The sequence below is a fragment of the Staurois parvus genome, unplaced genomic scaffold, assembly GCF_062004578.1.
Source record: "Staurois parvus isolate SC_StPar_1 unplaced genomic scaffold, SC_StPar_1.0 ptg002670l, whole genome shotgun sequence".
Taxonomy (NCBI): Eukaryota; Metazoa; Chordata; class Amphibia; order Anura; family Ranidae; genus Staurois; species Staurois parvus.
Window position 1 is genome coordinate 1 of NW_028320466.1, and position 13,298 is coordinate 13,298.

The following is a 13,298-nucleotide window of genomic DNA, read 5'->3' on the forward strand; positions in this document are numbered from 1 at the left end:
TCTACTGACTAGGGGCTCCTCATTTACTTACTGGGGGATCCACGTCTACTGACTGGAAGCTCCACATCTCCTGACTGGAGGCTCTACATCTCCTGACTGGGTGTTCCTCATCTTCTGACTGGGGGCTCCAGATCCCTTGACTGGGTGTTCCTTATCTTCTGACTGGGGGTTCCACATCTCCTGACAGGGGGCTTCACATCTCCTGACTGGGTGTTCCTCATCTGCTGACTGGGAGCTCCACATCTACTGACCGGGGGCTCCCCACCTACTGACAGGGGGCTCCTAATCTACTGACGGGGGCTCCTCATCTACTGACAGGGGGCTCCTCATCTCCTGACTGGGTGTTCCTCATCTACTGACTGGGGGCCCCACAACTACTGACTGGGAGCTCCTCATATCCTCACTGGGGACTCTTCATCTCCTGACTGGGAGCTCTTCATCTACTGGAACCTCCATATCTACTGACTGGGGGCTCCACATCTACTGAGAGCTCCTCATCTACTGACTGGGGGGGGGCTCCTCGTCTCTTTACTGGAGGCTCCTCATCTACTGACTGGGGGCACCACATCTACTGACTGGGGGCTCCTCATCTACTGACAGGGGGCTCCCTATCTACTGACTGGGTGTTCCTCATCTTCTGACTGGGGGCTCCACATCTGCTGACTGGGGGTGCTACATCTACTGACTGGGGGCTCCACATCTATTGACTGGGGGCTCCACATTTACTAACTGGGTGTTCCTCATCTGCTGACTGGGGGCTCCACATCTGCTGACTGGGGGCTCCACATCTACGGGGGGGGGGTGCCACATCTACTGACTGGGGGCTCCTCATCTCCTGAGTGTGGGCTCCAAGACTATTGACCATGTCCTCCTCATCTACTCACTAGGGATTCCACATCTACTGACTGGGGGTTCCTTATTAGGGCGGGGTCTGGTCAGTACTTTTTGCAGTGTGCTGAAATAGATGAGATGAGGTATTCTGATAGAGTGTAAGCTCTTGTGGTCAGGACCCGCCCATGTTTGCCTTCATTGGCTGCCACTTCATGTTTTTTCAGGCTCTGTTCACATCTATGGGTGTCAGGAATTCTTGAGCTGTCTTGACACCTGTTAATGGCACCCCCATGCAAATGCAAACGCACGTTTTTTATGCGCGCCATACTTCACGGTGCCGCAGTGCGGTGGATTTTCGGAAGTCCAGGGGACTATATTTCTGCATTGAAATGAAGGGGCTGCCCTACACGCCATGCACAGGACTGCATGTAGGACCATGCAAGAGCGCACCCGTGACCAGTCTGAACCACGTGTGAGTGCTATGATGATATTAGTATAGCGCCCCCCGGAGACAGAAATAATATCGATATGGACAAAATCTGCAGATTGACAACATTTTATGGGAGATTCCTTGCGATTGGAGCATTTCGTCCCCTTTGGTCGTCGGACAGGATTTCCAGTAACTGGACAGAGATGGCGGCTGCGCAGTGTGTGTGTCGCCATCATAGGCAGTGGCGCCTTCATGCCAATTCTCAGTGCTCAGTCAGATCTGCCATGTGATTGGCTGCCGTCTTCTTTGAGAAATGAGGTTGTTTGTGTTTTGAATGACAAAGTGAAGATTGTGGACGGGGCGGGCGGAGGGCGACGCTCTTCTCTGCTCCATTTGTTAACCAAAGAGCCGGGTGGGGGGGAGGGGGGGTTGCTGTGTTTACAGGCGGTTTATACTGGAGTCGCCGTATGGGAGAGGCCGCGCTCCGTCCTTTCATCTGATGATCCCTCCGAACTATAATATTCCCAGCAAACTCCGCATGAGAGATACCAGAGAAAAAACTCTCAAGTTGGTATTGGTGTCTGTGATTCACCCGATTAGTCCTGGTGTCACCGAGACAGGAAGTGATGGGAAATCCAAAAATGTAGAGTTGTCACCAGAACAGGAAGTGAAGGGAAATCTTCCAGTGGGTACACCCACTCCTGTGCTACTGGTCTAAGAAGGGATTCCCCCGTATTCTGAACGGATCTCCTCTCACTTCACTTCCTGTTTTGTCTCCAGGACAGGAAGTGAAGGGAAATCTCTCCAATGGGACACACACAAGCAAATACATACAGTGCCTTGAAGAAGTCCCCCTCCCCCTGAAATGTCCCCCATGTTGTCATGTTACAATGTATCCCCCCCCCCTGAAATGTCCCACATGTTGTCATGTTACAATGTATTCCCCTCCCCCCTGAAATGTCCCCCATGTTGTCATGTTACATGTATTCCCCTCCCCCCTGAAATGTCCCCCATGTTGTCATGTTACAATGTATCCCCCCTCCCCCCTGAAATGTCCCCCATGTTGTCATGATACAATGTATCCCCCTCCCCCCTGAAATGTCCCCCCATGTTGTCATGTTACAATGTATTCCCCCCCTGAAATGCCCCCCATGTTGTCATGTTACAATGTCACCCCCCCCCCCCCCGAAATGTCCCCCATGTTGTCATGTTACAATGTATTCCCCCCTGAAATGTCCCCCATGTTGTCATGTTACAATGTATTCCCCTCCCCCCCCTGAAATGTCCCCATGTTGTCATGTTACAATGTATTCCCCTCCCCCCTGAAATGTCCCCCATGTTGTCATGTTACAATGTATTCCCCTCCCCCCTGAAATGTCCCCCATGTTGTCATGTTACAATGTATTCCCCTCCCCCCTGAAATGTCCCCCATGTTGTCATGTTACAATGTATTCCCCTCCCCCTGAAATGTCCCCCATGTTGTCATGTTACAATGTATTCCCCCCCCCCTGAAATGTCCCCCATGTTGTCATGTTACAATGTATTCCCCCCCTGAAATGTCCCCCATGTTGCCATGTTACAATGTATTCCCCCCCCTGAAATGTCCCCCATGTTGTCATGTTACAATGTATTCCCCTCCCCCCTGAAATGTCCCCCATGTTGTCATATTACAATGTATCCCCCCCATGTTGTCATGTTACAATGTATCCCCCCCCCCATGTTGTCATGTTACAATGTATCCCCCCCATGTTGTCATGTTACAATGTATCCCCCCCCCATGTTGTCATGTTACAATGTATCCCCCCCATGTTGTCATGTTACAATGTATCCCCCCATGTTGTCATGTTACAATGTATCCCCCCCCATGTTGTCATGTTACAATGTATCCCCCCCATGTTGTCATGTTACAATGTATCCCCCCCATGTTGTCATGTTACAATGTATCCCCCCCATGTTGTCATGTTACAATGTATCCCCCCCCCATGTTGTCATGTTACAATGTATTTCTCGCAATTGGATGTGATGGACCGACACAAAGTGGCACATAATTGTGAAGTGGAAGGAAAATGAGAAATGGTTTCCAACATTTGTGACCAATAAATCTGTGAGAAGTGTGGCGACATTTGTATTCAGCCCCCTTTACTCTGATAACTAAAATCTAGTGGAACCAATTGCCTTCAGAAGTCCCGTAATTAGTACATAGAGTCCCCCCGTGTGTCATGTGATCTCAGTATAAATCCAGCTGTTCTGTGAAGCCCTCAGAGGTTTGTTAAAGAACATTAGTGAACAAACAGCATCATGAAGGCCAAGGAACACACCAGACAGGTCAGGGATAAAGTTGTGGAGAAGTGTAAAGCAGGGTTAGGTTATAAAGCAATCTCCCAAGCTATGATCATCTCACAGAGCCGCTGTGTTCAATCCATCATCCGAACATGGGAGGAGTACGGCACAACTGCCAACCTACCAAGACATGGCCGTCCACCTAAACTGACCGGCCGGGCAAGGAGAGCATTCATCAGAGAAGCAGCCAAGAGGCCCATGGGAACTGTGGAGGAGCTGCAGAGATCACAGCTCAGGGGGGGAATCTGTCCACAGGACAACTATTAGTCGTCACTCCACAAATCTGCCTTTATGGAAGAGAGACAAGAAGAAGCCATTGTTGGAGGAAAGCCATAAGAAGTCCTGTCTGCAGGTTGTGAGAAGCCATGTGGGGGACACCGCAAACATGTGGGAAGAAGGGGCTCTGGTCAGAGGAGACCAACATGGGACTTTACGGCCTAAAAGCAAAACGCTATGTGTAGGGGAAAACGAACACTGCCCATCACCCTGAACACACCGTCCCTACTGTGAAACATGGTGGTGGCAGCATCATGTGGTGGGGATGCTTTCCTTCAGCAGGGACAGGGAAGCTGGTCAGAGTTGATGGGAAGATGGATGGAGCCAAATACAGGGAAATCTTAGAAGAAAACCTGTTAGAGTCTGCAGAAGACCTGAGACCGGGGCGGAGGTTCCCCTTCCAGCAGGACAACGACCCGAAACATCCAGCCAGACCTACAATGGAATGGTTCCGATCAAAGCATCTTCATTGGTTAGAATGGCCCAATCACAGTCCAGACCCAAATCCAATGGAGAATCTGTGGCCAGACCTGAAGATTGCTGTTCCCAGACGCTCTCCATCCAATCTGACAGCTTGAGGGATTCTGCAAAGAAGAACGGGCAGAAATGTCCCTCTCTAGATGTGCAAAGAGACATCCCCAAAAAGACTTGCAGCTGGAATGGCAGCCAAAGGGGGTCCTACAAAGTATTGACTCCGGGGGGCCGAATACAAATGCCGCCACACTTCTCACAGATTTATTGTCACAAATGTTGGAAACCATTTCTCATCTTCCTTCCACTTCACAATTATGTGCCACTTTGTGTCGGTCCATCACATCCAATCCCTATAAATACATTGTAACATGGCAACATGGGGGGGGGGATACATTGTAACATGACAGCATGGGGGGGGAATACATTGTAACATGACAACATGGGGGGGGGAATACATTGTAACATGACAACATGGGGGGGATACATTGCAACATGACTACATGGGGGGGGGGATACATTGTAACATGACAACATGGGGGGGGATACATTGTAACATGACAACATGGGGGGGGTACATTGTAACATGACAGCATGGGGGGGGAATACATTGTAACATGACAACATGGGGGGGGGATACATTGTAACATGACAACATGGGGGGGGGGATACATTGTAACATGACAGCATGGGGGGGATACATTGTAACATGACAACATGGGGGGCATTTACGGGGGAGGGGGACTTTTTCCAGGCACTGCATACAGACCTGACAGGTTCTAACCATCCAAAACTAAAAAAGGATTTGGCTTCAAAAGAGCTTTAAACATCAGAGTTTCCTCTTCCTTTGTACAGGAGGACACAAAGGTGGGCAGGACGGAGTCAGTGGGTACACAGGGGACCCCAGCGATAGGAGAAGTTATCAGGAGACTCCACCCTCCAGAATCCATCCATAAATGAAATATCACTGCTGGGTGGAGTGTATGACATTGATATGATGAGTTTACCTCCCTTGGGATCCACAACGCTCCTCCCGTCCTTCTCCAAGTTTGGATATTTCTGTCCCCTAATATTTGGTGTCCCTGGGATGGTAGAAGGACAGGTCCCCCGATGTATCCGGAATGGTAGAAGGACGGGTCCCCCGGTGTCTCCGGAATGGTAGAAGGACAGGTCCCCTGGTGTCCCCGGGATGGTAGAAGGATGGATCCCCCATGTCCCCAGGATGGTAGAAGGACAGGTCCCCCGATGTCTTCGGAATGGTAGAAGGATGGGTCCCCCAGTGTCCCCAGGATGGTAGAAGAACGGGTCCCCCATGTCCCCGGGATGGTAGAAGGACGGGTCCCCTGGTGTCCAGGGATGGTAGGACGGGTCCCCCATGTACCTGGGATGGTAGAAGGATGGGTCCCCCGCTGTCCAGGGATGGTAGGATGGGTCCCCCATGTCCCCAGGATGGTAGAAGGATGGGTCCTCCATGTACCCGGGATTGTAGAAGGATGGGTCCCCCATGTACCCGGGATTGTAGAGGGACGGGTCCCCTGGCGTCTCCGGGATGGTAGAAGGTCAGGTCCCCCATGTCCCCGGTATGGCAGAAGGACAGGTCTCCCATGCCCCCAGGATGGTAGATGGACGGGTCCCCAAGATGGTAGAAGGACAGGTCCCTATATCCCTGGGATGGTAGTAGGACGGGTCCCCCATGTCCCCGGGATGGTAGAAGGACGGTTCCCCCATGTCCCCGGGATGGTAGTAGGATGGGTCCCCCATGTCCCCGGGATGGTAGAAGGACGGTTCCCCCATGTCCCCGGGATGGTAGAAGGATGGGTCCCCCATGTCCTCGGGATGGTAGAAGGATGGGTCCCCCATGTCCTCGGGATGGTAGAAGGACGGGTCCCCCATGTCCCCGGGATGGTAGGATGGGTCCCCCATGTCCCTGGGATGGTAGAAGGACGGGTCCTCCATGTCCCCGGGATGGTTGAAGGGCGGGTCCCCCATGTTCCCAGGATGGTAGAAGGACGGGTCCCCCATGTCTCCGGGATGGTAGAAGGATGGGTCCCCCATGTCCCCGGGATGGTAGGACGGGTCCCCCATGTCCCCGAGATGGTAGAAGGATGGTGTCAGGCTCCGCCCAACGGGATCTCTAGTGGTCCACGGCACGGGGTTTCCCAGGACGCGGAGTCTAAGTCCCAGTCTGCCTTTTCACCAGGGCCCCTGATGGTGGGGATGGACTTGGTGCAAGACTGAAACCAGGTCGCGTCCCTGGGCACCCCCGGCGGTGGCAGAGGGGTCCCGCTGAGGGTATGTGCCCGGGTAGAGCCTGCTGTGAAGGGGATGACAGATCCCGATCCGAGCGGGACGGATGGGATGACAGATCCCGATCCGAGCGGGATGGATGGGCAGCTATCAGGAGTAGGCGAGGTCAGACTAGCCGGGTCGGTATTGTGCGGGCAGCGTGGTACGGGGGGAGTAAGCGGAGAATGGTCGGGGTCACAAGCCAGGTTCAGCAGGTAGCGGGCAGCGCGGTGCTGGAGGTCAGGCAGAAGGATGGTCAGGGACGAGCCGGGGTCAGAGCAGGAGAAGGTCAGCATAAACAGGACAGGCAGAGTTTGGCAACAAGGAGCGTACTTACAGGAACAGGAACGAGACCTTGCGGCAATTTGGAGATGCACAGGCAGCTTTAAATAGGGCGCCCTGCTCTCCCATTGGTGCGGCCGCGATCGCTACTGCGCATGCGCGGCCGCCGCGTTCGCCGAGGATTCTGCGCTCGCCGGCTGGGACGGATCGGCGGTCTGCGCATGCGCGCGCCGCCGAGGACCCGGGATCCCTGACATTGCCCCCCCCCTACGGGCAACCTCCGGATGCCCAACCGACCCCTACTCAACGGCTGGTTCCGAAAAAATTCCCGCACAAGCCTTGGGGCGTGCACATTTTGGGCCGGCTCCCATGAATTCTCCTCCGCCCCATATCCTTTCCATTTAACCAGAAACTGAGTTTGGCCTCCCCTCTTCCTGCAATCTAAGACAGCTTCAACTTCAAATTCCTCCTCCCCATCCACGTCTACTGCCTCCGGTGGCTTAGACCTTCGATCCGGGAAGGGGTCTGGAGTTGCCGGTTTCAACAGGGACACATGGAAGACCGGATGAACCTTCATAGATTCGGGCAGTGCCAGCTCGTATGCCACCTCGTTGACCTTACGTTTGACCCGGAAAGGCCCCAAGAACTTGGGAGCCAATTTCTTCGAAGGGCAGGACATTTTTAAATTTGCGGTGGACAACCAAACCTGGTCCTCTGGCCGCAAACTCAATTCCCCTCTTCTCTTCCTATCAAACGCCCTCTTGTCATCCTGGGCCTTTGCCATTGCTTCCTGCAATACCTTGCTATTGGTTGACAGAAAGGTCAACATATCCTGCGTGGCCGGGACTGCGACCTCCGGGATCAGATCTGGCAGGAATACAGGGTGGAACCCATAGTTTGCGAAAAACGGGGACTGTCTAGTAGCAGAGTGACTCGCATTATTATATGCGAATTCCGCAAGCGGCAGGAGAGTAAACCAGTCATCTTGGAGGAAGGTGGTATAGCACCTGAGGTACTGCTCTAGGGTCTGGTTTGTACGCTCCGTCTGGCCATTGGTCTGTGGGTGATAAGCAGAAGAGAACGATAACTTAATCCCCAGGGTTTCACATAGAGCTTTCCAGAACCTGGACGTAAACTGAACCCCTCTGTCAGATACAATATCCCTGGGAATTCCGTGGAGTCTTACCACTTCCTTAATAAACACACGTGCTGTCTCAAGGGCCGTAGGTGTGTCCTTTAAGGGTACAAAATGGGCCATCTTGGACAGGCGGTCCACAATCACGAAGATTGCTGTGTGGTCCTGAGAAGGTGGAAGTTCCACGATAAAGTCAATGGAAATCATGGTCCATGGCCTGTCGGGAATGGGTAATGGGCGCAAGAGACCCCAAGCTTTATTCCTAGTGGGTTTGTTTCTCTGACACACGGGACAGGTCTTTATGTAGGTTTCGCACTCCCTGGCCATATTAGGCCACCAGAAAGTACGCTGCAGCAGTTCCAAGGTCTTACGTACCCCGAAGTGCCCGGCCAGCGGGTGATCGTGGCAGTATCCTAATACCAATGTACGGGCCTCCTCGGGGACCACAATCTGATCCTCCTTCCAGAAAAGTCCCTCCCTACTTAGTAAGGGGACACCGGGTGGACCTTGCATTCCTACGGACGCGGTCTGCAGTTGAGAATGGAGCTCCGATTGGAGAACTAAGAAATTTCCTGGGGACAGGATAGTGTCTGGCTTGGGGTTCTCTTCGGGATCCCCAAACATGCGGGAGAGCGCGTCTGGTTTTGTGTTCTTAGACCCTGGCCTATAGGTTATATGGAAAGAGAACCGTGAAAAGAACAGCGCCCACCTGGCTTGACGTGGCCTCAGACGTTTAGCTGTCCTCAGATATTCTAGGTTCTTATGATCCGTAAAACTCAATATTGGGTGTACCGCCCCTTCTAACAAGTATCTCCATTCCTCTAGTGCCACCTTAATCGCCAAGAGCTCCCGATCCCCGATATCATAATTCCTTTCCGCAGGAGTCAGTTTCCTGGAGAAGAAAGCCACTGGGTGCATGAGTTCTTTGATGCCCTTCCTCTGGGACAGGATCGCCCCGACCGCATTCTCGGATGCGTCCACCTCCAAGATATATGGCAAGGACGAATCAGGGTGGCTCAGAATAGGAGCTGCCGTAAACATTTCCTTCAAGGCTTCGAAAGCCCTCTGTGCCTCGGGTGTCCATTGGAAGCGAACCCCCTGCCTGGTCAGCTGGGTGATTGGGGACACTAGGCCCGAAAAGTTCTTAACGAACTTTCTGTAGAAATTCGCGAAGCCGATGAAGCGTTGGACCGCTTTCTTATCGGCGGGGGCTGGCCAATCTAAGATGGCTGAAACCTTTTGAGGATCCATGGCTATTCCCGTGGGAGAGATGGTTAGACCCAGAAATGAAATACTACTCTGTTCAAAACAGCACTTGTCTGCCTTGGCATATAAGCTGTGTTGGCGGAGCCGTTCTAACACGCGCCTCACGTGACCTCTATGGTCCTCCAAGGTTGGGGAAAAGACAAGGATATCGTCCAGGTATACAATGACGAAGATATCTAGGTAGTCCCTGAACACATCGTTTATGAAATGTTGGAAGGTGGCAGGGGCGTTGCATAGGCCGAAGGGCATAACCAAGTATTCAAAGTGTCCAAATCTGGTACGGAATGCTGTCTTCCACTCGTCCCCCTCTCTGATACAAACTAAATTATAGGCACCTCTCAAGTCTAGTTTAGTGAAGACAGATGCTGACTTCAGCCTCTGAAACAGCTCGGGGACTAGTGGTAGCGGGTAACGGTTCTTTACTGTGACCTTATTCAAGTCCCGGTAGTCTACGCAGGGCCGGAGGGACTTGTCTTTTTTCTCCACAAAGAAAATGCCCGCCCCGGCTGGTGACGTGGAGGGTCTAATAAACCCCTTATGGAGGTTTTCATCTATATACTCCTTTAGTACCCCTAACTCCCACTCGGATAAGGGGAATATCCGCCCAAATGGGATTTCCGACCCCAGGAGGAGATCAATTGGGCAGTCATAAGCTCGGTGCGGAGGGAGAATGTCCGCCCCCCGCTTGCTAAACACGTCCAGAAAATTATGGTAAACTGACGGAATGACTTGCGCCAGCTCTGCATCTGTCTCTAGACACAACAAAGTCGGTGGAATCGGGGAGATCTTAGGGAGGCAATGCTGCTGGCAGTATGGGGAGAGGAACTGCATAGAACCCGCCTTCCAGTCCACCTGGGGATTATGGGCACGTAACCATGGGAGCCCCAAAATAATTGGAAATAGTGGGGATGCTATGGCGTCCAACCGAAGGAGTTCTTCGTGATGGGTCGATATGGTGGTACGGATAGGTGGGGTCTCGTGGTCCACCACCCCTGACTTAATACGTGATCCATCTGCTAGAAAAATATTCAATCCCACCTCCTTGGTTTGTAGGGGAATTTGTTGCTGAACTGCAAAGTCTAAATCTATGAAGCAACTACACGCCCCAGAATCCACAATAGCCGTGGTCACCACTGTTCTCCCCGGCAGCTGAAGTGACACAGGTACCGCCAGATAGCTAGTATTGCCCACACTGTTAGAAGTGACCGTAGAGAAAATAGCGGAACACTTACCCCTCTTGGCTGGACAGGTACGTACCACATGGCCTGATCCCCCACAGTAGAGGCAGAGATGGTTGGCAAGACGCCTCTGGCGTTCCTCAGGCGTAAGTGTCGGTCGGATCCTTCCCGATGGCCCGGTCTCGGGTGAATCCATGGCAACCTGATTCTGGCCTGCCGGCTGTAACTGGGTTGAGGCCTGAGGGGGTGTTCCAGTTGATCCTTGTCCTTGGTTGCATCTTCCCTGCCTGCGCTCCCGTAACCGGCGGTCAATTCGAATAGTCAAAGCTATTAAGGCCTCCAAAGTGCTAGGTATGTCTATTCGGGCCAATTCGTCCTTCAGGGGTTCAGCTAACCCTACGCGGAACTGGTGGTGCAGAGCCGCCTCGTTCCATTGGCAGTCACTATGCCAACGCCTGAATTCGGCGGCATAGTCCTCCACTGTTCGGTGACCCTGCCTGAGTGTATATAGGGCCTTCTCGGCCGTTGCGGTGCGCAGCGGGTCGTCATACAAGAGGGCCATAGCCTCAAAAAATACCGTCACTGACTGCAGTAGTAGGTCTCGCTTCTCTCGGAGACGGTGGGCCCAGTCTTGGGGTCCCCCCTGTAGTAGGGAAATAATGAACCCTACCCTCACCGATTCGGAGGAAAAGGTCTGAGGCTGGAGGTCAAAGTATAGCTGACAGGAGTTACGAAAGGCCCTGAATCTACTTTGGTCTCCGGAAAAACGTTCCGGTGTGGGGACACGGGGTTCTGGTGCGGGTAACAACCCCGGAGTCTTCCTAATGGGTTCCCCAGACCCCCTGGTAGGGGTAGCTAAGGACTGCGTGCGTCTGTCCAATACCGTATAACCTTCCTGTAGGCCCCTAATTCCCAGTGTAAGGGTCTCCATCTGTCGACAGATGTCGTCCAGAGGGGAAGTTCCCCTTCCAGGCTCAGTCATGGCCGCAAGGTACTGTCAGGCTCCGCCCAACGGGATCTCTAGTGGTCCACGGCACGGGGTTTCCCAGGACGCGGAGTCTAAGTCCCAGTCTGCCTTTTCACCAGGGCCCCTGATGGTGGGGATGGACTTGGTGCAAGACTGAAACCAGGTCGCGTCCCTGGGCACCCCCGGCGGTGGCAGAGGGGTCCCGCTGAGGGTATGTGCCCGGGTAGAGCCTGCTGTGAAGGGGATGACAGATCCCGATCCGAGCGGGACGGATGGGATGACAGATCCCGATCCGAGCGGGATGGATGGGCAGCTATCAGGAGTAGGCGAGGTCAGACTAGCCGGGTCGGTATTGTGCGGGCAGCGTGGTACAGGGGGAGTAAGCATAGAATGGTCGGGGTCACAAGCCAGGTTCAGCAGGTAGCGGGCAGCGCGGTGCTGGAGGTCAGGCAGAAGGATGGTCAGGGACGAGCCGGGGTCAGAGCAGGAGAAGGTCAGCATAAACAGGACAGGCAGAGTTTGGCAACAAGGAGCGTACTTACAGGAACAGGAACGAGACCTTGCGGCAATTTGGAGATGCACAGGCAGCTTTAAATAGGGCGCCCTGCTCTCCCATTGGTGCGGCCGCGATCGCTACTGCGCATGCGCGGCCGCCGCGATCGCCGAGGATTCTGCGCTCGCCGGCTGGGACGGATCGGCGGTCTGCGCATGCGCGTGCCGCCGAGGACCCGGGATCCCTGACAGATGGTGTCACGAATCTTATATACAATCTGGTGCACACTAAGGGTTGAGGAGCAGCCTAGTAATCACCACACTCTTCTAGGATCCTTCCAGCTATCCTACAAGCTAGAACCCCGGTGTTAATCACTCTTCCACTGTCCACACCCCCCCCACACCAGACACACCACAAACGGTAGCTGGCCACCACCAGTTTATCCGCAGACTGGCCTGGTGGGCCACCACACACATACAGATCTCTCTCTGGCAGATCTGTTCCCTTTTACAATCTGTATGCAATCTGCCCACACGCAATTGCATACAGATTGGCAATGAGCTTGACCGAGCGTATAAAGACACCGCAATACAACACAATCTCTCCGGAGATATGAGCCCGAGCTTAAGTACCCAGAAGTCACTTATTAATTTTATGATTTAATATCCCGAAAGTGGGCGGAGCATAAAATATAAACAAAGTATAAAAAGTTACAGAAAATACAAACAATACAAGAAGACACACAATTGGCTATTGACTAAAAAATAAAAGGGAATAAAACAAATAAAGCTTTTACCGAGATCTATCCTGCGACTGGAGCAAGTCAGAGAAAGTCCGTAATCCGCCAGTCGATAGAACCGGCTCCCTATGAATCACACTGTCCATATCTCAGGGTCCTCAATTTATGGGAATATGGACGTAGGCTGGAAATTAGCCCTTGGCCAATCGACTCTGGTGGGTGTTCCTGTACCCGCCCACAGGACATTCTGGGTACTGAAATGCCCAAAGTCGATTGGACCAGGAATGGTCTGAATCACCAAGTCAGAGATTGAATTTTCGACACCAGCGCATCAGTCCGATTGCGACAGTACCAATCACTGTTCAGCTGTCGCTATCAGGTGCCTTAAAACCATTTTCTGCGTTTCTCTGGGATTCTACATAGGCTACAAATACAGTTTTACATGCAGATGTAGCATACAGAGTGTCCAATCAGAAGGAAGTATTTTCATCTCTCTGCAACTAATATTTTAGCTTTTATGAGAGATGAAATCTATTCCTTTGATCTGCTGATATACTTTAGAGCTCCTAGACAGATCAGAGCCCTCTCTTGGTCTCCCGCTGCC